A 23,866-nucleotide genomic window follows, 5' to 3' on the forward strand; every position below is an offset into this window, starting at 1 on the left:
GATCTCATTTTAAAGACTGAATAAAACTGGAGGAGAGGGATACCTTTAAGGCCAAAGACACCATACAAAGGATACAGAGGTTTCAGGTTTGCATTTTATAAAAAGTGCATCCATGTAAGAAAGACAGCAAGAAAATAACAAATTATGACATTCATCATCCTTTGCCAAAGCTGTTTTATCATGGTTAGGAGGTTGCAAAATCCTAACCATAACTGTTCATGAAGAAAATGGACAAGGAAATATAACCATCAAATATATGTAGAGTCCCAAATTGACGAGAACAGCCTCAGGCTTAGTGGAAATGTTCTATTCTGTTAAACTATATCATGTGACATACTTCTTACACATTTTCATTTTTTATCTCACTTGAGAATGTGTTTATTGATGTGAGAGACAGGAGAGAGAGAGACAGAGGGAGAGAGAAACATCGATGTGAAAGGGAAACATCAATGGTTTGCCTCTAGTATGGACCCTGATCGGTGACTGACCCTGCAGCCTTTTGGTGTACAGAACCACACTCCAACCAACTGAACCACCAATCAACTGAGCCACCGGGCCAGGGCGACATTTTCATTTTTAATGTAGTATTACCAGCAGTAGTTACATTCAAGTAAGTTAAGATGAATTTTGGCAAACCTCTACTTTGTACTTTCAGCATCTGCACAGTCTCATCTAGTATGAGAGTGAGATGTATGTACAGTAAACAGAGTTTTCTCTTTAACCCATGGTTAAATCCCAAAGATGATTAGCACTGATGCTTTTCCTGACTCTTCCCGGAGGCAGGATACTGACCACACCTGTGGACACCATAAACGTGCTCACAAGGTGAATACTGAGAGGAGCCCACAGGAACAGCTACTCCTTCCATCCCAGCTGGTGGGGTAAGAATAGTACTTGATGCTGTGCTTCTGTCAGGCATGTGATGTACCAGCCAAGACAGCAACAGCCAATAGAATGCATAAAATCTTTAGGATTCCAGTCACCAGGGTCAATGGGAAGCATGAAAAATTATGGGCCAGGTATCTATGAAATACATACCGGAAACAGAGGCGAAGTGTTTTTGCTGAAAGAGTAGTCTGAAGTTATCATTCATTGGATGGACTGATATTACAACTATTTATAGAGTTTTTGGTAATTTTTTGGCATTAAAACCTTGCTTTCACGATGAGTTTAAAAAAATGCATGCTTCATGACAAGTTAAATTCTGATCTTCTGTGTTGCAAGAACACTGATGATGATTTCTACTTTTGTCTAGGATATGGAAAGTTGGAAAAAATTATGCTTGTTTCTGAACAAAAGTGGCAGCAGATAAACTACACAAGCACGGCTTTTTCATGACCCCAGAACTGAGGCCACAAGATAATCAGCCTTAAATCTAAAAAAGGCACTTTGCCCCAAGGACAGAGAGGATGCTAGCACTGGCTCGCCTAGGGCAGAACACAAAAGGAAGACACTGGGTGCCATACAGGCAGATAAGAAGAAATCGGCTAGAAACATCAACAAATTGCTAAATACTGAGTGGACACAACTAGGAGAACACAAAACCTCTGGGGGCCAGTCACACTGGAGTTTACAACCCTTTGCAGGTTCCTCTTAAATATCCCGCTACTGGGAGCTCATAAAGAGGCATAATATTAATTTAAAGGTGACTGTGATTAGATGCATACTCTAAACTCAAGGCAATCACTAGTCAGACATTTTAAAGTTAAAAATAAGAAGTCAATAGTGATAAGATGGAATTATAAAAAATCAGATTATTAATACAAAGGCAAAAAGAAAAAAGAGGAAAAGAACAGATGGAACAAATAGAAAATACCCAGCAAGATGGTATATTTTAATCAAGAAAGGTAATGGATCTGTAATTGCACAAAATGTCAACATTTATTATCCAGCCTGGGAGTCACAGTGATATCACTGATCACATGAAGTACACACACACACACACACCACACCCCCCCACACACACCACACCCCCCCCACACACTGAGAACTCTGGGCCTCCCTAAACCCGGACCCCAAAATAGTGTAGAACAACGTTCTTCCCAGACAGAACCCCTGAGGACTATTGTCGGAGGTCCCCCAATTCACAGTCCATCCCAGTGGTGTTATATAGTGAAGCTCACAGGCAACAAACCTCTTCTTCAAACCTACCAAGTCCAACCGCCTCCAGCAGGCAAACATGAGCAGAAAGCCCAGATTTAACTGAAACCCAAGGAAAAAATTCAAACATGAAAGATAAGTTAAAAAGGCAAAAAATACAGTATTTTGGAGAAACTAGAAATTATGCAGTTAAAAAACAACAACAATAAGCCCAGAATGAAAAAGTATTTATACTCATAAAAAGACAGGATAATATTTAAAAGGGTGGCAAACTAAAAAATAGGAGAGAAAAGAATAATTGATGGCAACCACGAAGTCCAATATATTAAAAGAAAAAAAAAGAAAGAAAATAAAAAGAAGAAGAAAGAAAACAGAACAGAAAAGGGTAGGACACGGGAACGACCAAATAATTTTTTAAAAACTGCAGTAATGAAGAACATGAGTTTCCAAATTAAAAATTCTTATGAAATAAAGAAGCTAATAGATGAAAGTACAATTAGCAGCAACAACAAAAGGTCTTCTAAAGAAGCAGAAAGCCAACTTAGTACAGCCTTCTTAATAGCAACAATAAAAATCGGAAAAACAATGGAACAGTTTCTTCATAATTTCTAAGGTAATGATTGTCAACGTAAAACTATACTCCCAGAAAAGCTATATATCATTTTTTGAGGACAGAATATGGATTTTACAAACATTGGAGGTCTCAACAGAATTTAAATTTCTGTGGGCTCATTTTTATTTCAAGTTATGTAACAGACTTTGGGGAGCAGTTTAGGTTCATAGCATAATTGGGCAGAAGGTACAGATATTTCCCATATACCCCCTACCGCGACATATTCACAGCCTCCCCACTATAAAACCCTACACCAGAGTAGTACATTTATCAGTCGATGAACATACACCAGTAAATCATTATCACCCAAAGCCCACAGTTTACATTAGAGTTCACTCCTAGTGTTTCACATCCTATGAGTTGTCACAAATGTATAATAATATATATCCATCACTCTGGTATCACACAGACCATTTCCACTGTTTAAAAATCCTCTGAGCTCCTCCTAATCATTCTCTGTCCTGCCCTCAACCCTTGGCAACCACTGAACTTCTTCCTATCTCCCTAGTTTTGCCTCTTCCAGAAGTCATATACTTGAAATCATACAATAACCCGTGCAGATTGGCTTCTTTTACTTAGCGTAATGCATTTAAGATTCCTGCATGTCTTTTGTGTCTTGATAGACCAATTTTTAGCACTGGATAATATCCCACTGTCTGAATGTACCACCGTTCACGTATGCATTCACATATTGAGGGGCATTTTGGTTGCTTCCAAGGGTTAGAGATTATGAAAACACTAGTATGAACATTCGTGTGTAAGTTTTTGTATAGACATAAGTGTTCAACTTATTTGAGCAAATATGAAGGGTTGCGTGCAATTGCTGGATCATTCAGTAAGTGTGTGTTTACTCTCGTAAGAAACTGTCCAACTCTGTTCCCAAGTGGATGTGACATTTTGCTTTTCCACCAGCAATGAATGAGAGTTCCTGTTACTTTTCATCCTTACCACCATTAGGTGTCGGTGTTTTGGACTTTGGCCATTCTAATAGATGTGTAGTGATAACTCATGTTTGTTATAATTTATACTTTCCTGATGACATATGATGTGGAACACATTCTCAAATGCTTATTTGCCATCTGTATGTCTTTTTCAGTGTGATCTTTTCCACTTAGGTCTTTTAACTTTTTATTAAAATTCAGTTGTTCATTTTCATATTGTTGAGTTTAAAAGGTCTTTGTATATTTTGGATAACAGTCCTTTATCACATATGTCTTTTGCAAATATGTTCTTCCAATTTGTGTATTCTCATTCTTTTCAAAGATTATTTTGCAGAGCAGAAGTTTTTAACTTTAAAAAAGTCCAGCTTACCAATCCTTTCATAAATCGTGCCCTCTGGCACTGTATCTAAAAAGTTTTCACCATACCCAAGGTGTCTAGGTTTTCTCCTACGTTATCTTCTAGGAGTTTTATAGTTTTATGATTTACATTTAGGTTACATTTTTAGTTCATTTTTGTGAAGGGTGTAAGATCTGTGTCTAGATTCATTTTCTGTATGTCAATGTTCAGTTGTTTCAACACTGTTTATTAAAAAGACTATCACTGCTCCATTGTATTATTGCCCTTGTTCCTCTGACAAAAATCAGTTAACTCTATGTCAGTCTATTCCTCTGTTCTCTTTTCTGTTCCACTGACTGATGTCTATTCTTTTGCTAACACCACACTGTCTTAACTGCTATAGTAAGTCTTCAAATTGAGTAGTCTCAGTCTTCCAAATGTGTTCTTCTCCTCCAATATTGCATTGGAGGGTCTTTTGCCTCTCCATATAAACTTTACAATTAGTTTATCAAAAGCTATAAGAATTAACATCTTGATATTGTTGAGTCTTCATATCCATGAACATGGAATATCTCTCTAGTTATATAGTTCTTCTTTGACTTGGATCATCAGAGTTTTGTAGTTTTCTTCATACAGCTTTTATACACATTTTGTTAAATTTATAACTAAGTATATAATTTTGGGGGTGCTCATGTAAACGATGTATTTTTAATTTTAAATCCCACCTGTACATTGCTGGTCTATAGGAAAGCAATGGAATATTGTATATTACCCTTGAATCCTGCAACATTTCTACAATCACTTCTTAGTTGCAGAAGTTTTTTGTCAGTTATTCAGATTTTCTACATAGACAATTATGTCATCTGCAAAGAAAGATTCATTATGTCCTTCCCAAACAAAAACTTTTTTCCTTTTCTTATCTTATTCATTAGCTAGGGATTATAGTTTAAATATAATATGCCTAGGTATAGATTATCTGACATTTACGCTGCTTGGTGTTCTATGAGCTTCCTGGGTCTGTGGATTTAGTGTCTGACATTAATTTGGGAAAATTCTCAGTCATTATTGCTTCAAATATTGTCTTCCTTTCTCTTTTTCTTCTCCTTCTGGTATTCCCATTATGTACATGTTATATTTTTTGTAGTTGTCCCACAGTTCTTGGGTGTTTTCTTCTGGCTATTTTTTCCAGGCTTTCTTTCTCTTTGCCTTTTAGTTTTGGAAGTGTCTACTGAGACATCCTCAAGCTCACAGATTCTTTCCTCATCTGTGTCCAGTCTACTAATAAACCTAAATATAACCTTCATTCTGTTAGTGTTTTTTTATTTCTAGCAGTTCTTTTTTATTTCTTCTTAAAATTTCCATCTCTTTGATTACATTGCCCAACTATTGACATTATACTAGCTGAATTCAAGGTCCACATGCACAAAGTTCCAAATACTCTAGCAGCTTCCTTAACCTTTACCTTCACTTGAACAACTTCTTCTGTAATCAAACCTGAAAGCTTCATTCCATCTCTATTCGTGGCTCCTCTGACATTTTTTATTTTTATAACTGGGTCTCTGACTAGAGGCTTCATCCATCATTTTTTACTCTCCCCTTGCATTAAAGTTGACCTGCTATCTCATTGAGGCATCCAATCCTATAAAACCTCCATTTAATCTTGAATAGAAACCCTCCCTTTTCTTAGACTGCCCTTATCAACCAGGAAACTATGGTTGAAGACATGAAAATTTTTATTACATACATCCCAACTGCCTGATCTCTTGTCCATCCACTAGATATCCTTTATAAACTCCAAATCATTCATATAAAGTTTTCTTAATTTATGAATTTTAGTTCATATTTTATCAGTTATAAATGTACAGTTTCAAGAAGTAAATATTCATATAAGATTAGTTGTGAAAAAGTTTGCCCGATTCCCTTCACCCCACTTTGTCTTCCCAAAGGCAATCATTTTTCCTTTAAATACACATACCATCTCAGTGGCACAGAACAATAAATTTTTTTCACCCACACAGCTGAGGGATAACAGATGACTCTGCTTCCAAACTGCAGGGCTGTGGGTTGTCTGTGGCAGGTCTGATCCATGGATTGCACTCTGCAGGCCAAACAGGAGAGGCAGCAACTGCCCAGAATAAGCCTTCCTATGGCAATACTAGGAGCACAAGAGGGCAAGCTCAACAGCAAAGCATACTTAAGCCTCTGCCTATATCACTTCTGTTAAAATACCAAAGCAAGTAGGAGGCCAAATTCAGAATCAAGGAGCAGGAAAATATACTTCACTTGCCAGAAGGCCATGGCAAGGGTACAAAAGTAGAACATTGTGGCAGAGGGTGAATAATTTGATCAAATACTTTATCTATCACACCATGTCTCTAAATAACATACTTGTGATGCTGACTCTTGATTTTCAGAATTGGCCATCACCTATGGAAGAATGATTTGTCTTCTTTCCTCCAAATCTCACCTCAATACACACTAATACTTCCCATTTCCATCCCTTCTACATCATAAATTTGTTGAATCAATATTAAGTATTTGCATCACTGACTATGTAAACACTACTCACTGCCAAGTTATATATTATAATTCCTTCCCTATACAAGTCTTTGTTTCCTTAGAATTAGAACTTATCTTTTGTTTCAAGTGTTTAGTGTTCTATCTACATATGACTCATTTAAGAGCAAACACTTAGCTATCTGTCTACATCTATTCTCAAGATGTTCAGACACATAAGGCATTCTGACAATTGAAGAAGTCACCTTTGGAGCCTTCTGACCTTTTTCAACATGGACTAGTTATCCTCTGCCAGCCACACAAATATCCTCCTAAAAGCTCCCTATATCATCATCCTAAGGATAATCTCTCTCTCTCCCCTGTCATGGATCTCCTATCTCCTGTATCACATACAATCTTTCTTGATTTGATAACCTAATTTTTGTAGAACAAATCCTCTAATAGCTTCCTGAGAAAGGGAGCATAAGAGGAAAATTTTCTTGTTGTTTTTTAATCCTCACCTGAGGATATTTTTTCCATTGCTTTACAGAGAGAGTGGAAGGGCAGGAGGGAAGGGGGGGAGGGAGAGAGAGTGGGAGAGGGGGAGAGAGAAACATCAATGTGAGAGAGATACATCAACTGATTGCCTCCCATACGCGCCCCAACCAGGGCCGGGAATCGAGCCTTCAACCGAAGAAGTAAGCTTTTAAAAATTCTTTCTGATGCATTATTTCCTTCCCTCTATTTTTTCTTGTCTGGAAACTTTTGTTACAGAGTATTGGCTCTCTTTGCCTGGACTTAATTGTCTTTTCTTTCCTATATATTTTTTGTCCTTTGGGGGAGGGTTCCTCAGATTTATTTTTAACACCAGATCTTCTTTTTCTCTAAATGTTTAATTTTCTAGCATTTTTATCTTGTTCCATGTTTCCAGTAACTTTTCTCTCTCTAATGATGGTAACTTTTTAAAAGCTTTCCTTTCCCTGCATAGTCGCTGTGTCCTCCATATTACTCCTTTCCATTTGTTTCAGTCTCTATCTTCCACAATAAGTGCATTCTTTAAATGGTATGGCAATACTTGTCAGCTTATATTTAAGAGTGGGTGATGATTAAAAGACTATAAGCAATGAGTACAGAGCTGGGGTTTCTGCAGAACGAGCTTTACTGTAGTATGATGGGGTTGAGATGCTTACTAGGGAATCCCTGAGGTTAGTATTTTTAGGTCTTTCTTCTTAGACTGAACAGATTCTCCAAATTAAACTCTTCCAATTTCTAGTCAGGAGGGAAAGCCAAGCTGCCAGGATACTAACTGCTGAGTGGGAGAAGAGGCCATGGGCTTCCCCATTCAGCAGGCACATGGTCTTCCAGTCACTGTGTGGGCAAAGCATTCATTCCCCTTGACTACACTAAGTATTCCTACACTTAGGGGTGCTTCACCCCCACCTGTGTCTGTAGGTAGAAGGGTGGGGACATAAGTAGAGAAGGTGATTTAAAGATCAGCCTGTTTCTAAAAAGTTTTCAGCAAGCCCCCCTTATTTTGTTCCCTTTCACTGAATTCTAGAGGTAGCTGGTGCTGCAAGGTTCTGAACTTTTGGGCATTCCTACTGTAGGCAATTTTAATTTTTAGCATTCCCAACATTTTTTTTTTCATGGAGAACAAATCAAAGCATTTATTCAGCGATGCATAGCCTTCTAGGATCTATTGCACTGGTTACTACTCATTTACCTGCTTGCCAGGTGTTTATTTGCCATTGTCCTCTCTCCTATTCTCCTTACTCTTATGGGCCCATGTCATTTTTCAATCCCTTTCTAGTAGCTTTAATAAGGTTTGAGTAGTGGGCAAAATTAGATACACATTCAGTTGGTTATCTTTACCCAGAAACAGGGCTGTGTGCATTCTAATTAGATAAATAATTCCAAGCTGTCTTCCATAAAGGTGGTTTCAATTTATATTCCCATAAGCAGTGTAGGAGAATGTAGGATGGTTGTTAACATGAGGTAAATGAAGAGGGCTCATAGGGACTGTAAAACCTCTGAAAAAAAGATTTTTTCCTATAATGTGGTTATTTTTCTTGGAAGATATTTCACAAGTTTCAGAGCTTTTATAACACACACAATAAAGTTAGGAACCATTGTTTTATGGTAATTATGGAATGGTCATGGCTACAAATAATCCGATTACATATCTATCCTTCCAGCTCTAACATCATTCACAGTATTATTTCTGCAAGGCAGCCTGGGAAGTTTGCCCAACAAAGAACAATATATACATTAGAGGGAAACGAAATCAAAGGCATGCATGCACAGGTTTCTCACTCTGCAATTATAAAGCCATGCTCAGAATGTCTCAAGTAGAAACAAAATGGGCTATCTTACAATTAGATAAACAATGAACACCTGCATTCAATTTATCATCTGAAAATCAAACTCAAAGCATTTTGCATACATTTACATTGTTTGAATTATGCAATGTATTTTCGAATGGCAAGAGAGACAGTTATCCAAGAAGCTTTGTTCTTACAATATATAGGATCATTTTATGAGTAAATAAATAATGTCAGACTAAGTCCACATGAGACTCATAATAGAGATTCAGACCTAACTTCAGGAAACAATGTACAAAAATGATCTGACTAAGGACAAGTTTTCTTTGGGTATAAATTTTTTAATAAGTTTACATAGAGTTACATTCACAAGAGGTTTTTAAACACCTATCAGGTAGGGGGGAAACACTGTCAGTTTTTTCACATTTTTGCCAGACCTACCCAACCAAAATCCATTAAAAATTTAGAGGCAAACACCATTCATATCTAGCCACACTAAACATTATCTAGAATATGATAATTCTTTTCCTGAACCCAGATAATTAGGGGAAAAGTAACATGGGAGAATGAATTTCACCAGTAATTCTAAAACCATGTCATTTACCTATTTCTATTGACTTTCACAATCAAATACTGTAAAGTACAATTAAAAACTCAGAGTCTCCCAGAAATGTTTTACACTTGGTATCTTACGTATCTTCTTTGAAAAAGTAAACTGGTGGAAAGTTAGCAATAAAATTTAAAAAAAATTAAGACAGTGCCACAAAATATACTAAGTGGACATAATCTTGTCCCAGTGTAAACTACTAAGTTAAAAATAGAAACCCTATTGCACTACCCAACAAGGCTGCCTTAATCTTTACTTGCCACTGCTCCTCGCCTATCCATACCTCTGCATTTAAAGCTGTCCACAAGTACATCATATTTTTATGCAGAAATACAGCAATTTCTCAGTGTTACTACCTATGATCCACAGAAAGTGTTCCATATGCAAATAAGTTCAGGAAATGTTAGGGGTTTTGGTTTGTTTGTTTTTAGGAAATTCTAGTTTAAACAAAGTTCAGCAACTTCATTTCAGATATTTTATTTTACTAATACGGATTTTGAATTTCAAATGGGAGATATTACTTCTAGCATTTTCCAAATACATTTCACCATGAGACCTTTTTCCAAAACTTGATAATATCTTTAAGAACAATGCTCCTGGAACACAGTTTGGAAAATTCTATTTTAACACAAGCTACTTCAGCTTTTTCACTCATTTCTTTTTTTTCTGCAAAATGTGCTCAGACTCCTTGTCTCCTTTGTCTTTCTCCTTCTTCCTCTCCCTATGGCTGTGTTCTTCTATCTCAGGCATTTTCTGTCATTATCTCTATCTGCCTTTCCTTGTCTTTCTTTCTCCTTTCTTTCATTTTGCCCCATCTCTGTATGTTTCTCTTTCTTAATCTCTCTTTTAGTCTCTCTCCATATTTATGTCTCCCTATTTGTCTCTGCCTGTTTCTCTCTCCCTTTCTTTCTCTGCTCTCTTTCTCCCTTCCTCCCTCTAAAATCCATTTTATTTTTTCTCTCTCTCTGTCACATACACACACAAACATACATGCATCCTTACAAAAATATTAGCATTGCTTTCATTGTAATCCATAATGTGTGTATGTGTATGTGTGTGCGTGTATATATGTATATTTACACACATACATACACTATGGGTTGCCATTATATAGCTAAAGAATTTATTTTCAACTCAGTAGATCCATGTAAGCATGTGCTTTGCTTTATTTACATTTTAGTCATTGATATTACTGTTTCCAAAAATATCTCTTAAACAAAAATTAAATATTCTACCTAATCAGAGTGAATCAAACCACTAATTCCATCTAATGTAAAAATGATCTAGTAGTCTAATGGGAAAAATATGCTGAATTAGCAGATAAGGCAAAGGCTATCTACTTAATGGTAATTAGAAGATCAAACCAGACACAAATGTACATTTTAGAGAAATGTACGTTTCTATGAGAAATTGTCTCATCAATCAGAATATATGAATAAAGAAATGGAAATTATAAAGAACCAGATAGAAATTCTGGAGTTGAAAAGTTTAACAATGGAAACAACAAAAAAATTACTAGAAAGGCACAGTAGTATGCTTGAGCAGTCAAAAGAATGAATTGGCATATTGAAAACAGGTCAATTGAGACTATCCTATCTGAGTAACACAAAGGAAAAAAAAAACAGCCTCGGTGACTGTGGGATATTATCAGACATACCAAAATATGCATAATGAGAGACCTACCTAGAAAAAAAGAAAGGGGAATAAAGAATTTTAAAGAAGTAATGGTTGAAAAGTTCCTAAATTTTATGGAGAAATGTAGATCTATACATCCAAGAAGCTCAATGAGTTGCAAGTAGGATAAACACAAAGAGATCCACATCTGTATGCATGACAAACTGTCAAAAACCAAAGACAAAAAGGGAATTTTGAAAGCAGCAAGAGAGAAGTAACTTATCATGCACAATATTTGCTAGTAAGATTAATAGCAAATTTAACAGAAACCATGGAGGCCAGAATGCAGTGGGAGAACACATGTAAAGTGCTAAAAGAAAAAGACTGCCAACCAAGAATTCGATATCCAACAACATAATCCTTCAGAAATGAAGTACAAATTAAGACATTCCCAGATAAGCAAAAACTGATAGAATGTTTTGCTAGCCAGAATGGCTTACAAGAAATACCAAAGGGAGCCTTTGAGGCTAAAAATGAAAGGACACTAAACAGCAACTTAAATCTGCACAAATAAAGAGGACCCATAAAGGTAACTACATACCTACATAAATACATAAAGCAGTATAAATGTATTTTTAAACTCTTTTTCTCTCCTATCTAATTTAAAAGAAAATTGCAAACAGTAATTAATTACAAATGAGTATTGAAGGGTATATAGTGTATAAAATGCAATTTGTATGATAATATAAAAAAGAGTACAGCAAACCCAATATCTCTGAATGTTGTATTGTTTAAAAAGGAAATAATGTAGATTTTTTTTAACATCAAAAAATTTCTGTTAAAAAAAAGTAGGACAGACACATCTGTAGGCAGTAGTCAACCCTAAAGCCACCACTCAGGGAATTCTGCTGTAATGTCACTCTCAGCCCTATAAAATTTATAAAATATGTAAAGTTATCCCATTTTATAAACAGCAAATCCTCACTTAATATCATTGATAGGCTCTTATAAACTGACTTTAAGCAAAACAATGTATAATAAAACCTATTTTACCATAGGATAAATGGAAAGAGTTAAGTTCCTATGGCATACTTCCAGTCACGAGAACATTATCAAACTAAATAAAAACCTAAAACACTTCTAATATTAAACATTGAAATAAATGTGAGCTATGCATACATTTAAGAAAGACTAATAAGAACAAATAAGATAACTATTTTCCAACCCACTTATTCCAGTACAGGGCCACAGGTGGCCAAGGCCCACCCCAGCTGCTGAGGGAAAAAGGCAGGAAGCAATTCTCCCATGGCAGGGTCACACAGAGCCCCACACTCAGCCTGGGCCACTTAGACATGCCAATTTACCTCGCATGCGCATCTTTGGGATGTGGGGGGAAAAAAGTACTGAGAGAAAACCCATGTGAATGTGGAGAGAACATGCAAATCCTCCACAGAAAGTGGCCACGTCCCAAAATTGATTTTTTTTTCTCATCAACGTTATGATGAAAGGATGAAATTGAACAAAATTATGTTTTTCAAGGACCTGGTATATAGGAAATTTACTCCCTAAAAGCATAAGCAATCTGCTGCTGAAGCTGGAATATGTATTTGGGAGATATCCTCCAGAATCCAAATGATTTCCTTTAATCCTCTGCATCATTAAGATATGACGGTTTAGTTTAATCATTGCTAAATTCCTAAAAAACACTATTTTTCAAATTAAGTCCTTCATTATATGTGTAAATGCTCTAATGTGTTATTTCATAAAAGTTTGTAGCAAACTGCCACACCAAAGTGACATACACTACAGAAGATAATCAATTTCAACTAAAAGTATAAACCTACATCCATCATTTCATCCAAATTGCTTATTCTTCTAAGGGATGAAAAATACTTTTACTGGGTGGCTATTATATGCCAGACACTGGGCTCAGCACTAGGCTAATATGGTGAATAAGATGCAGTCCCTGCCTCCTTGGGCTACATATTATAGGGGGATAAAGATAATAAACAAGTAAACAAGCCAAATAGAAAATACAAATTAAAATAAACACTATAAATGAAATAAAAGAATATGAAAATAGACAGAAGCACAGACAGAAAGGCTTCACAAGGATCTGATATTTAAGCCGTGATCTAAAGGGTAAAATTAAGTCAGTGTACATATAAGAAAAAGAGCTTGCGGCCCAGGCAGGCTTATAATGCTACTAAAACCTCAAGAATGTTATAGGTGTGGCACCTCTTCTGCCCATACCAGAAAGTTCATGGCAAGAGGGAGAAAAAGGAAAGGGGTTAAGAATAATTAAAAGAAAAAGAGTAACAGAAGCAACATCCAGTATTTGTTGAACACTGAAGACGATTGAAATATTGGTCACAATTTTTTTCATCTCCCTGTAAATGATATACATATACCCTTTCCACAATCTCATAAACGTGAAGTGTAACTGCATACTACACTGATGCTGGGATTGGTCACATGGTTTGTCCAATGGAATTTGAATAGAAGTAGCAATGTACTCATTTCATGCCTATTCCTTATAAAGAATCATATCTTTCCACTTGTTCTCTTGTAATTTCTGCCTCTGCTGTAAGAACTTCCCCAAGCTAGCTGCTGCCCTGTCAACCTGAGCTCCAGAGAAAACATACACAGAGCAAGCCTGGGCACAGCCCTCAGCAAGGAGCCCTGCCTATAGAAACCAGGCATAACAAGAGCCACCCAGTCAAGCCCAGCCTAGATCAACCAACACCCAACCAGCCAGAGACAGATGAGCAAGAATAAATGATTGTCCTTTTAGGCCATACAGTTTGGGGAATATTTGTACCTAATAAAAACTAATAAACACTTCTAACACAGACACTACTTGGAATTTTGCATGGGATAGCTCAAACAATCCTCCCACAGACCCTCTGAGATAGGTACTATCTCAGAAAACTGAGATTGACAGCTTGAATAATCTCCTTACATTCACACAGTTCATAAGTGGGAGAGTCAACAATCAAACTCATGCAGTCTAATTTCAAAGTCCTACGGCTCCTTATGACTGTGACAGTTTCCCTGTCCTACTTGGCTTCAGTCGGCTAACAATAGCATCAATATCCTTGTTCTACTTCTAGTCTACTACTGATGGGTGTAAACTATAAAAAAAATAAACTAGGGACTCTGTGTTTCCAGATTTGCTTTTGTTGTTGCTGCCTCAGTCAGGATCAACTTTACCTGGCTACAAACTAAACAAAGTGCTACCTAACCAAGTTACCACTTTAAGTGATATTGCAGGTTTATCTTCCAGAAAACATAGAGTCAAGAAGCAAGGTGCTACACCAGAATATAATTTTACTCTTTATGATTTATTGATTACAAGAAACAAAATTAAATTAAATTCCATTATTACAGGACTATCTTACTGAAAATAATATATTATTGTCAGGTGACATTATAAGTACATGATTTTATAGTGACAACATCCTCTTGGAAAAGAAAATAGGATAGCAAGGATCTTCTTTTTATAAATGAAATGGAATTTAATAAATTCCTTCATCTGAATCAATTAAGCCATGTTGAGTATAAAAAGTAAAATTTGTTTAAAATGCAACACTCAATGTATAGTCAGCTTCTTTTCACATAATATTGTTGCTTTATATACCACTAGGACATGATATAACATGATGATTTGTAATATGGTTGAAAACAAAGGGCACTTATGCATTCCAAAATCCATAAGAATCAGGTATGCAGTGAGTAGACTAGCCTACTTCTAATGAAAGGAAAACAGTCTGTGCCTTCTGATGCTCTTAATTCCATTTAATATTTTGTGGTAGGGAACACACAGACTGCACGAAATGATGTAACCTATCTTTATCAGCCTAAGGAGGCTTTTGGATACCTACTCTTTTTTTTTTTAAACTTACAAGGTAACTTGAGATTACTTTAAGGGAAAGAAAAAAAGAAAAAGTCGGGCCAAATCATCTTAGAATTTAGTTACTTTTAGAAATAGAGGACATAAGATTTTTACTTGCAGTTTTCTTATTACCCTAAAGACTACCAAGGCTAAGAAAAGCATGTGCTTCCAAAAAGGGAATTTAGTGTCATTAAACACATAATAGGATGTTTCCTGAACCTCCTCACTGAACTAAAGACATCAAAAACTAATGGAAGTAGGGCCCTGGCTGGGTAGCTCCATTGGTTAGAGCATTGTCCTGATATGTGAAGGTTGCAGGTTCAATCCCCAGTCAGGGCACATACAAGAATCAACCAATGAGTGCAGAAATAGGTGGACCAACAAATCGATGTTACTCTCTCTCTCTGAAAAAATCAGTAAGTAAAAATAATAATGGAGTTAGTCATCCTAGTTATTTCTTCTATTTCAAATACACTTATTCCCCTAAGGCATGTATGTTAAAAACATACTTAACAGGGGGACTAAACCAAAAGGATGAAAACCACACAAATAAAAAGACAGACAATATGTGACTAAAAATGTACAGCTGAATACACTCTCGACTAACCAGTTAAGAAAAGAGTCTCTAGTCTTTTCATCCTGGGTTGCCAAACCTTATTAAAAAGACATTTATATAAGTAATTATACTTTTTATAGGCAAGTGTCATCAAAATGTATGAGGCTAAAGCATGTCATTGTTATAAGAATCAGTTTCCAGAAACGTAATGGGTATAGTAATCTGGCTCCAATTTTTATCTTGTTTTTGACATAAAGTAGCTATTGACCCCGTGCAAATACTTTGACTTCTTAACTACAAAATGGGAATAACACCTACCAGTTACTCTGCCTTCCACAGAGCAGGTACTCAGTGAACTGGTTTTCCTTTTCCTTTGCATGAATCGAAAATTCCATGTTAAGTTAACAACAGAAGTGTATCCTAGGACGAGACCGAAGAGGACATTTTCATTCACAGTTTCAAGTGACCTAATAGTCTTTAAAAAAGACACACGAAAACAGGTGTACTCAGTCAATCCCCACTCTAGACAAACTCCCAACTCACCCAGGAAGGAAATGCCTGCTCACAGTGGAAGCTTAGGCACTTCAGATGAGAAGTGCAATCAAAGCAAAGGGCAAGTAACTCTAAATTAAGTAATAGGGAGTCATCTCTCTTGTTTAATTAATAATACATTCTAATATTTAATTGCTATTTATAAATTTTAAAGTAAGAAATATATAAGTGAATAAAGATGTGATATGGCTAATGTTATAATTCTGTAAGCTGGGGTGAGCAGCTGCTGAAGTCTCTGCTAATCTCGTTCAGGTTTCCAGTTCATGTTTGCCCCTGGGTCCCTTGGAATATTGCTCCATATATGCACAGGAGTCCACAAAAGCTTGAGGTTTTATGTGCACACAACCCTGCCTCCCTCCTCTGGGGCTCCATACATTCTGCAATATCTCCCTCAATTCCCAACTTCCCCAGCAGGCCCACATTCCATCCTCTGGATTCTCAGGACAAATAATAAAATAATAATAATAATAATAATAATAATAATAATAATAATAGCAGCTTTCCGCCTTGCCACTATAGGGACTGAGAAGTGACCTGGCGGAGGGGGTGAGGAGTGTGGGACACCGAATGTATCATTCAACATTCAGTCAGGAGTTATAAACTACAATACTTTGAACAAGAAAGATTTAATTTACAGCATGATTAACTTACTGCTATGGTTTCACTAGTAAGAATGAATAAAACAGAACTCTAAAAAATATACAGAATCTGAAGGAAAATACCCAAGAAAGACACAAACTTGGAAAGAAGGAGAGGGTAGGGGTCGAGGGCACTCTCCAAGGCTGAGATTCAATCCTCATTGAAGAAGATTTGGCTGCGGCCCTCCGGAGGTGGGGAAGTTTCAAGGCTTCACCTGGGCCAGAGATAGTGCACAGTCAGGCGGCCAAGGCTGGTACAGTGGGTACCATAGGGGGGGACTGGCAAGCCGGGAGCCTCCCCCTGGGTGGCAGAAGCCTGAGGCTGATGAACAGAGGGCTGCAGACAGGGACTGACAAGCTGGCAGCCCACCGCTGGAATACCAAGAAACCAAGGCTGGCAGGCACGAAACTGCAGTCCAGGGCTGGCAGAGGGGAACCTCCACCAGGTGTCAGCAGGCAGAAGCTGGCAGGCACAGAATGGCAGGCCAGGCTGGCATCGAACACCTGCTAAAGACGGAAGGGCACTGAGTGCCACAGACATGTGCCGGCGGCAGCTGTGGCAGCAAGAAGACATCTCGGAAGGAGGAAGAAAAGCCCCTTCTTCCAGCAGTGTCCCTTTAGCATCCTCCACTGATGAAGCTTCAAGCCTCTTGGCAAACGAAAGATGTCCGATGGATGCAGCAAGGCAGTGAAGGGTGGATTTAGAGCTGAGTGCCACACCATGGAAATGTGGACCATACCCAGTGTGACTTGTCTCTGAAGGGTTGAATCCCTTCTGATTTTTTCCCTACTTTTGGTTAGACTTCACTGCCATCATACACATGCAAATATGTACATTACATATATATGTGTGTGTGTATATATCTTATCTCTCTGTATACATGTCTCTATCTTGCTCAATAGAGACAGATAGATATCAGAATATAATTTTTATCACTGGAGAGTTGGCTGTTCAAGCTATTTTGTCATTACTAGGAGCCAAAGCCCGGGGTAATGATTTAACACAGAACCTAAAAAATACAGTAAGTCCTCATGTAATATCATCATAGGTTGTTGGAACTGTGGCAAAACAACGTATAACGAAAACAATTTTACCTCAGGCCAGCAATTTCCAAGCGTTTTCATCTCATGGCACACATAAACTAATTACTAAAATTCTGCAGCACACCAAAAAATATGTTTTTTGTCAATTTGACAAAAGGAAAAATAGGTATAATTTTGATTCATTCACACTGGACGACTATCGCTGTGTTGGTTATTGTTGTGTGGGGTTTTTTTTATTTGACAATCTAAGGGAGAAGTCAGTGCCCCTGACTAAACAGTCAGGTATTGCATGTTTTAAAAATTCTTATGGTACACCCACTGAAAATCATCGCTGCCATAGGCTAATTGATATAAACAGGAGTTAAGTTCCTACGGCATCTCATCATTGTTATAACAAAATGACGTTGAACAAAATGATGTTATTTGAGGACTTGGTGCGCTGTAAGCAGGCAACTAGTACCTCTATTTTATGTTCAGACTACCCGCTGTGAGGTTTATGAAGACTACGTCCATCTTAGCATTCAGCAGTGCGCATAAAATTTCACTAACAAGAAATCTTTCTCCAAAATATTCTCAGTGAAAATACTGATTTCCACTAGTCCTAAAAAATGTGAGGGGGGAAAAATGAGTTTATTCAAAAGCATATGAAAATATTCTCTTTAACTGCCCAGATAATACTAAGTTACATCTCTAGATAATATTTTGAAATATCAAACTCTTGCTCAGGATATTAATCCCCACAAATAATAATGTCCATAAAATAATGACAAACCTTGAAATCACATGTAGGGAAATGATTAACTTTTTAGTTAAAAGTCTATGATGTTTAAGTACATGTTGAAGGGCAGGAGTTAGAAGGGCTGGATCCCAGAGAACTACTTCAGATCTCACTATCCTCTATGAGAGAGGTGGCTCCCAAACATCCAGCTTTAATATTAGTAGTTAATAACATCATGTCATTATATTTGATTTTTCAATATTCTAGGCAGCAGACCAATAAAACAAAACCCTGCCAGAACCACTTAAAAGCAAAACTTTCCTTCTAGTTCTTTTGGCAATACTTTGTGAAACACCCAAGAAGAAAACTATATTAAAACCTGAAACAAATTTGGCACCAAACACCACATAAAAGTATTACTTTTAAAGAGACATGTGTATACCTTCTAAAAATGTATTGTTTCCTAAAAAAGGTTAAAAAAATAATAATTTAGTGATAGTAACAAAAAAACAAAAAACAAAACAGAGTTGCTTGTACAACATGTAAGTGCACATAGTATAGACACAAGTCCCATTTGAATTAGATGGTGTATCAGTCTGGGGAGCAGAACCACTGGAAGTGATATGTGACAGGGTATAGGAATTAGATCTTACATTGCTGTGTCCCTGGGGAAGACACAGACTGGATGGGCAAGTTGAAGGATCAGAGAAGACATCATTGGCTAATCAACTTCGCTAGACAAGCATATCCAGCCACTAAAGGGAGGCCTTGAGGGGAAGCCATGAGAAACAGTTGCATGTGTATAGCTACTGCCTCAATGAGTCTTCAGCCAAGTATCTGGTAATGAACCAGAGCTAGTGAAACTCAATAGTTCTAGCATTCAGGAACACGGCAAGATGGCAAGGACAGGCTGGAACCCACCAGGCACATTTGTGTCTGTTGGTCACCCCATCTGACAGTAAAAAGACAAGAGAAAATGGCTTCTGGATTACTTCAGTCTTCTAAATTTCATTCAGATGGCTGTTCTGGCCAATTTAACCAAGAAAAATAGTTCCCAATTTAACTAAACTGACACAGCAACACCCACCACAAATGAATAGCACATAATTCAGATATACACAGAAAAAACTTCTCATTAATTCATCTGCTTAACACACAGAAGCAGTATGCAAAAAAAGGTATGAATAAAGTTATATAAATTTTAAAATTCATATTCCTTCATGATAAGGTATATCCTCAAAATATCTCACTATACTTTTTCCATCATTCTGCAATTTTTCTAAAATAAAAGAGTCTCGAATAAGAGTTAAAGCTCTGAGCTCTGCCTAGGAAACCAGTATTGTTTTGCCATGAGCTGCTCAAGCTACCACCCAGCAGCTAATGCATAAACTACACAAATTAACCTAAAAGGCCAAAGGCCAAAGTGAGATCAAAATTTATTTTATCATCTGATTCTGGATGAACCCATACCTCACAGGATTTCCTTTAGCATTCATGTGAACCAAAATGTTTTTCATTTCTTCCCTCTAACATTAAATAATGGTATCTCTTGGTGATCTAGAGCTCTATCACCCTTGGAGGAGTATGACTTAGAAGGACTGCCTGGGTACTAGTGTCTGTCAGCACTGGCAACATACAAAGCCTAGAATTTGATGGTCACTTATGTATAAGTTTTCAGTGTCCATCTGTGTAACCTCTCAAACATCCTTACAACTCCTGCCCTCTCCTGACTGTCCTCCAGAAGTCAGTACCTTCTTTGAGATGCAAAGTCCTGCAGTAAAAAAATCAAGAAGAGACATATGCCTCTCAGTTCATTCCTGTTTATTTTTTAAAATCAGCTTTTCTTGCCAAATTCTGTAACAAAGAGATCAGGGTTTTAGAACATAAAACAAAAAACACTTGACAACTCCAAGAGGCCCTACTGCTCATGACAGAATAAGTGTTTCCATTGTATGCCTCTTCCCACACATTCCATTCCCCACCTTGAACTTTCTCACCAGAAAAGTACAAACATAGAAGAGATTTCCAGTAATCTACCGGACTGAAAATGTTTTTCCCAGGATCCTGTTTTCCCAATTCAATAACATGAACTCAGGACAAACCACAAGAAGAAAGTAACAACCCTATTATTTTTGATATCCTCTCTCCAGTCTGATTCTGTGTCCTCGCTCGCTTCATCGTTTGTCTTCTGCTGTTCTTAAAGGCACTCAAAATTGAAATGCGTCCAGACTGCACTTTAAAAATTTGTCCACACAGGTAGAGACATATTCGTGTCTTATTAAGACATGGTTCCTAAAGAACAAGTGTGAACTAGGGTGAGGGCATGAGAAAAATAGGTAGTACTGTTCTCCAAGGTGTCTACTGTAAGTCCAGTTTTCTACTCTATAGTATATAAGGGAAACATTCATAGCTGTCTGTAAGACAGTTACATATTCTATACTATAAAAAGTCTTTATAGTTGTTTTTTTAATTCTCAAAATAACATTTATTATATAGCTACTAGTTTTCAGGTACTATGAGAGACAATGAAGACAGAAGGAACAATTAAAGAAATATGATTAGAGTCAGTGACATCAAAGAGTGCATTATTACCCCAAATAGCCAAAATAATCTTGAGAGGGAACAAAACAGTGGGAGAACCCATATTTCCTGATTTCAAAACTTACTACAAAACTACAGTAATCAAGTCAGTATGATACTGGCATAAAGAGAGACATATAGATCAATGGAATACAATAGAATGCCCAGAAATAAACCCCTGTGTATATGGTCAAATGATTTTTCACAAGGGTGCAGAGACTACTCAGTGGGGAAAATGACAGTCTTCTCAACAAATGGCCCTGGGAAAACTGGATATGCACATGCAAAAGCACTAAGTTCAGCACTTACCTAACACCATACATACAAAAAGTAACTCAAGATGAAACAAAAGCCTAAATGTAAGACCTAAATCATAAAACTCTTAGGAGAAATCATAGGGGAAATCTTCATGACATTCACTTTGGCAATGATTTCTTGGATACAACACCAAAAGCACAAACAACAACAACAAAACAAAAAAACAAATTGATCATATCAAAATGAAAGACTTTTATACATCAGAGGACACTATCAACAGAGTGAAAAAGCAATCCATGAAATGAGAGAAAATATTTGCAAATTATTATCTGATAAAAGGTTAATATCCAGAATACATAAAACACTCCTACAACTAAACAACAAAAACAAAAAATCAATAAACATATCCTTAGGTAAGGGTAAAAAAAAAGCTGTTCATCAATGAAAGAAATTTATACACAAGTAAATGGAAAAGCTTCCCACGTTCATGAAAGGGAAGATTTAATGTTGTTCAAATGTCTATAATTCCCAAAGCAATGTACATATTCAGTGTTATCCCCATTAGAATCCTAATGGCACTTTTTACAGAAATAGAAAAAGCAACCTTAAAATTCATAGAGAACCACAAAAGACTCAGAACAGCTCAAAAAATTTTTTAAAGAAAAAAGCTAGAGGAATCATACTTCCTGATCTAAAGGTATATTGCAAAGCTACAGTAATTGAAACAGTGTGGTACTAAAGACAGAGATATAGACCAATAGAATAGAATAGAACAGAGAGCCTAGAGAAACTCACATATCTAAGCTCCCCTGATTTTCCACAAGAGTTCCAGAAGTGCACAATGAATAAAAAATAGTCTCTTCAACCAATGTTGCTGCAAAAACTGGATATCCAGATGCAAATCAATGAAAGTGTACCCTTATCTTACATCACACACAAAATTAAATACAAACTGGGTTAAGGACTTAAACATAAGATACAAAACTATAAAATTCCTAGAAAAAAACAGAGGAAAATCTTTTCAACGTTGCTATTGGTGGTGATTTCTTGGACATAACACCAAAACATCTGTATGTCATAGAAGTGTTTATTTCGGTCCTTTGCCCATTATACAACTGGATTGTTTGGGTTTTTTGGTTTTAAATTGTATGAGTTCTTTATAAATTTTGGATATTAACCCCTTACTAGATATATCATCAGTGAGTATGTTGTCCCATTCAGTGGATTGTCTCTTCATTTTGTTAATGGTTTCCTATGCTGTGCGAAACCTTTTTCGTTTGCTGGAGACCCATTTGTTTATTTTTTCATTTGTTTCCCTTGCCTGAGGAGATATGTCAGAAAAAATACTGCTACAAGAAATGTGTGAGATTTTACTGCCTACATTTACTTCTAGGAGTTTTATAATTTTGAATCTTATACTTAAGTCTTTAATCCTTTTTGAGTTTATTCTTGTATATGGTGTAAGAAGATGGTCTAGTTTCATTTTTTGCATGTATCTGTTCAATTTTTCCAACACCATTTTGAATAGACTGTCTTTGCCCATTGTATGTTCTTGCCTCCTTTGTCAAATATTAAATGACCATATAGGCATGGGTTTATTTCTGGGCTCTCTCTGCTCCATTGATCTATAAGTCTGTTTTTATGTCAGTACCATGCTGTTCTGATTACTGTGGCTTTGTAGTGTAGTTTGATATCAGTTATTGTGATTCCTCCAACTTTGTTCTTCTTTCTCAAGACTGTTGTGGCTATTTGGGGTCTTTTGTAGTTCCATATAAATGTCTGTATTATTTGTCTAGTTCTGTGAAATACATCATTGGTATTTTGATAGAAATTTCATTGAATCTACAGATGCTTTCAGTAGTATCAATATTTTAACAGTGTTAAATCTTCCTATCCATGAGCAGGGTATATGCTTCCATTTTTTGTATCTTCTTCAATTTCTTTCTTCAGTGTCTTCTAATTTCTGAGCACAGGTCTTTTACACCCTTGGTTAACTTTATTCCTATGTTGTTTTGTTTTTTGGTGCAATTATAAATAGGATTGCTTTCTTAGTTTCCCCTTTTGATAGTTCATTATTGTTATATAAAAATGCAACTGATTTCTGGGTATATATTTTGTATCCTGCTATCTTACTGAATTCATTTATCAGTTCAAGTAATTTTTTGGTGGAGTTTTTAGGGTTCTCTATATAGGGTATCATGTCATCTACAAATAATGACAGTTTTACTTCTTCATTTTCAATTTGGATACCTTTTATTTCTCCTTATCTGACTGCTGTGACCAGGACTTCCAGTACTATGTTAAATAAGAGTAGTGACAGTAAAATTCCCTTTCTTTTTTCTGATCTTAAGGGAAATGCTTTTAGTTTTTCCCCAGTGAGTATGATGTTAGCTGTGGATCTGTCATATATGGCAGGGGAAGATTCAAAGAAAAGCAAATTTGTGAAAGTCATTTATAAACTGGTATCATACACATAAAGTAAATAAGGAACAAAAATAATTTATAATTTTCGGCTATTAAGAAAGTTCTGGAGGGTAAGACATTGTTCTCAAAAGTGCAGCCAGTGTCACAGAAAGTATCTGTACTTTTCTTTACA

At 36.5% G+C, this 23,866-nt stretch overlaps 1 protein-coding gene across 2 annotated transcripts in view; it reads right to left on the reverse strand.

Moving 5' to 3' along the window:
* Positions 1-23,866, reverse strand: part of CRPPA (CDP-L-ribitol pyrophosphorylase A) — a 168,384-nt gene that overhangs the window by 121,853 nt on the left and 22,665 nt on the right. The window lies entirely within an intron of this gene.

Source organism: Miniopterus natalensis, chromosome 10 (assembly GCF_054644295.1).
Source record: "Miniopterus natalensis isolate mMinNat1 chromosome 10, mMinNat1.hap1, whole genome shotgun sequence".
NCBI lineage: Eukaryota > Metazoa > Chordata > Mammalia > Chiroptera > Miniopteridae > Miniopterus > Miniopterus natalensis.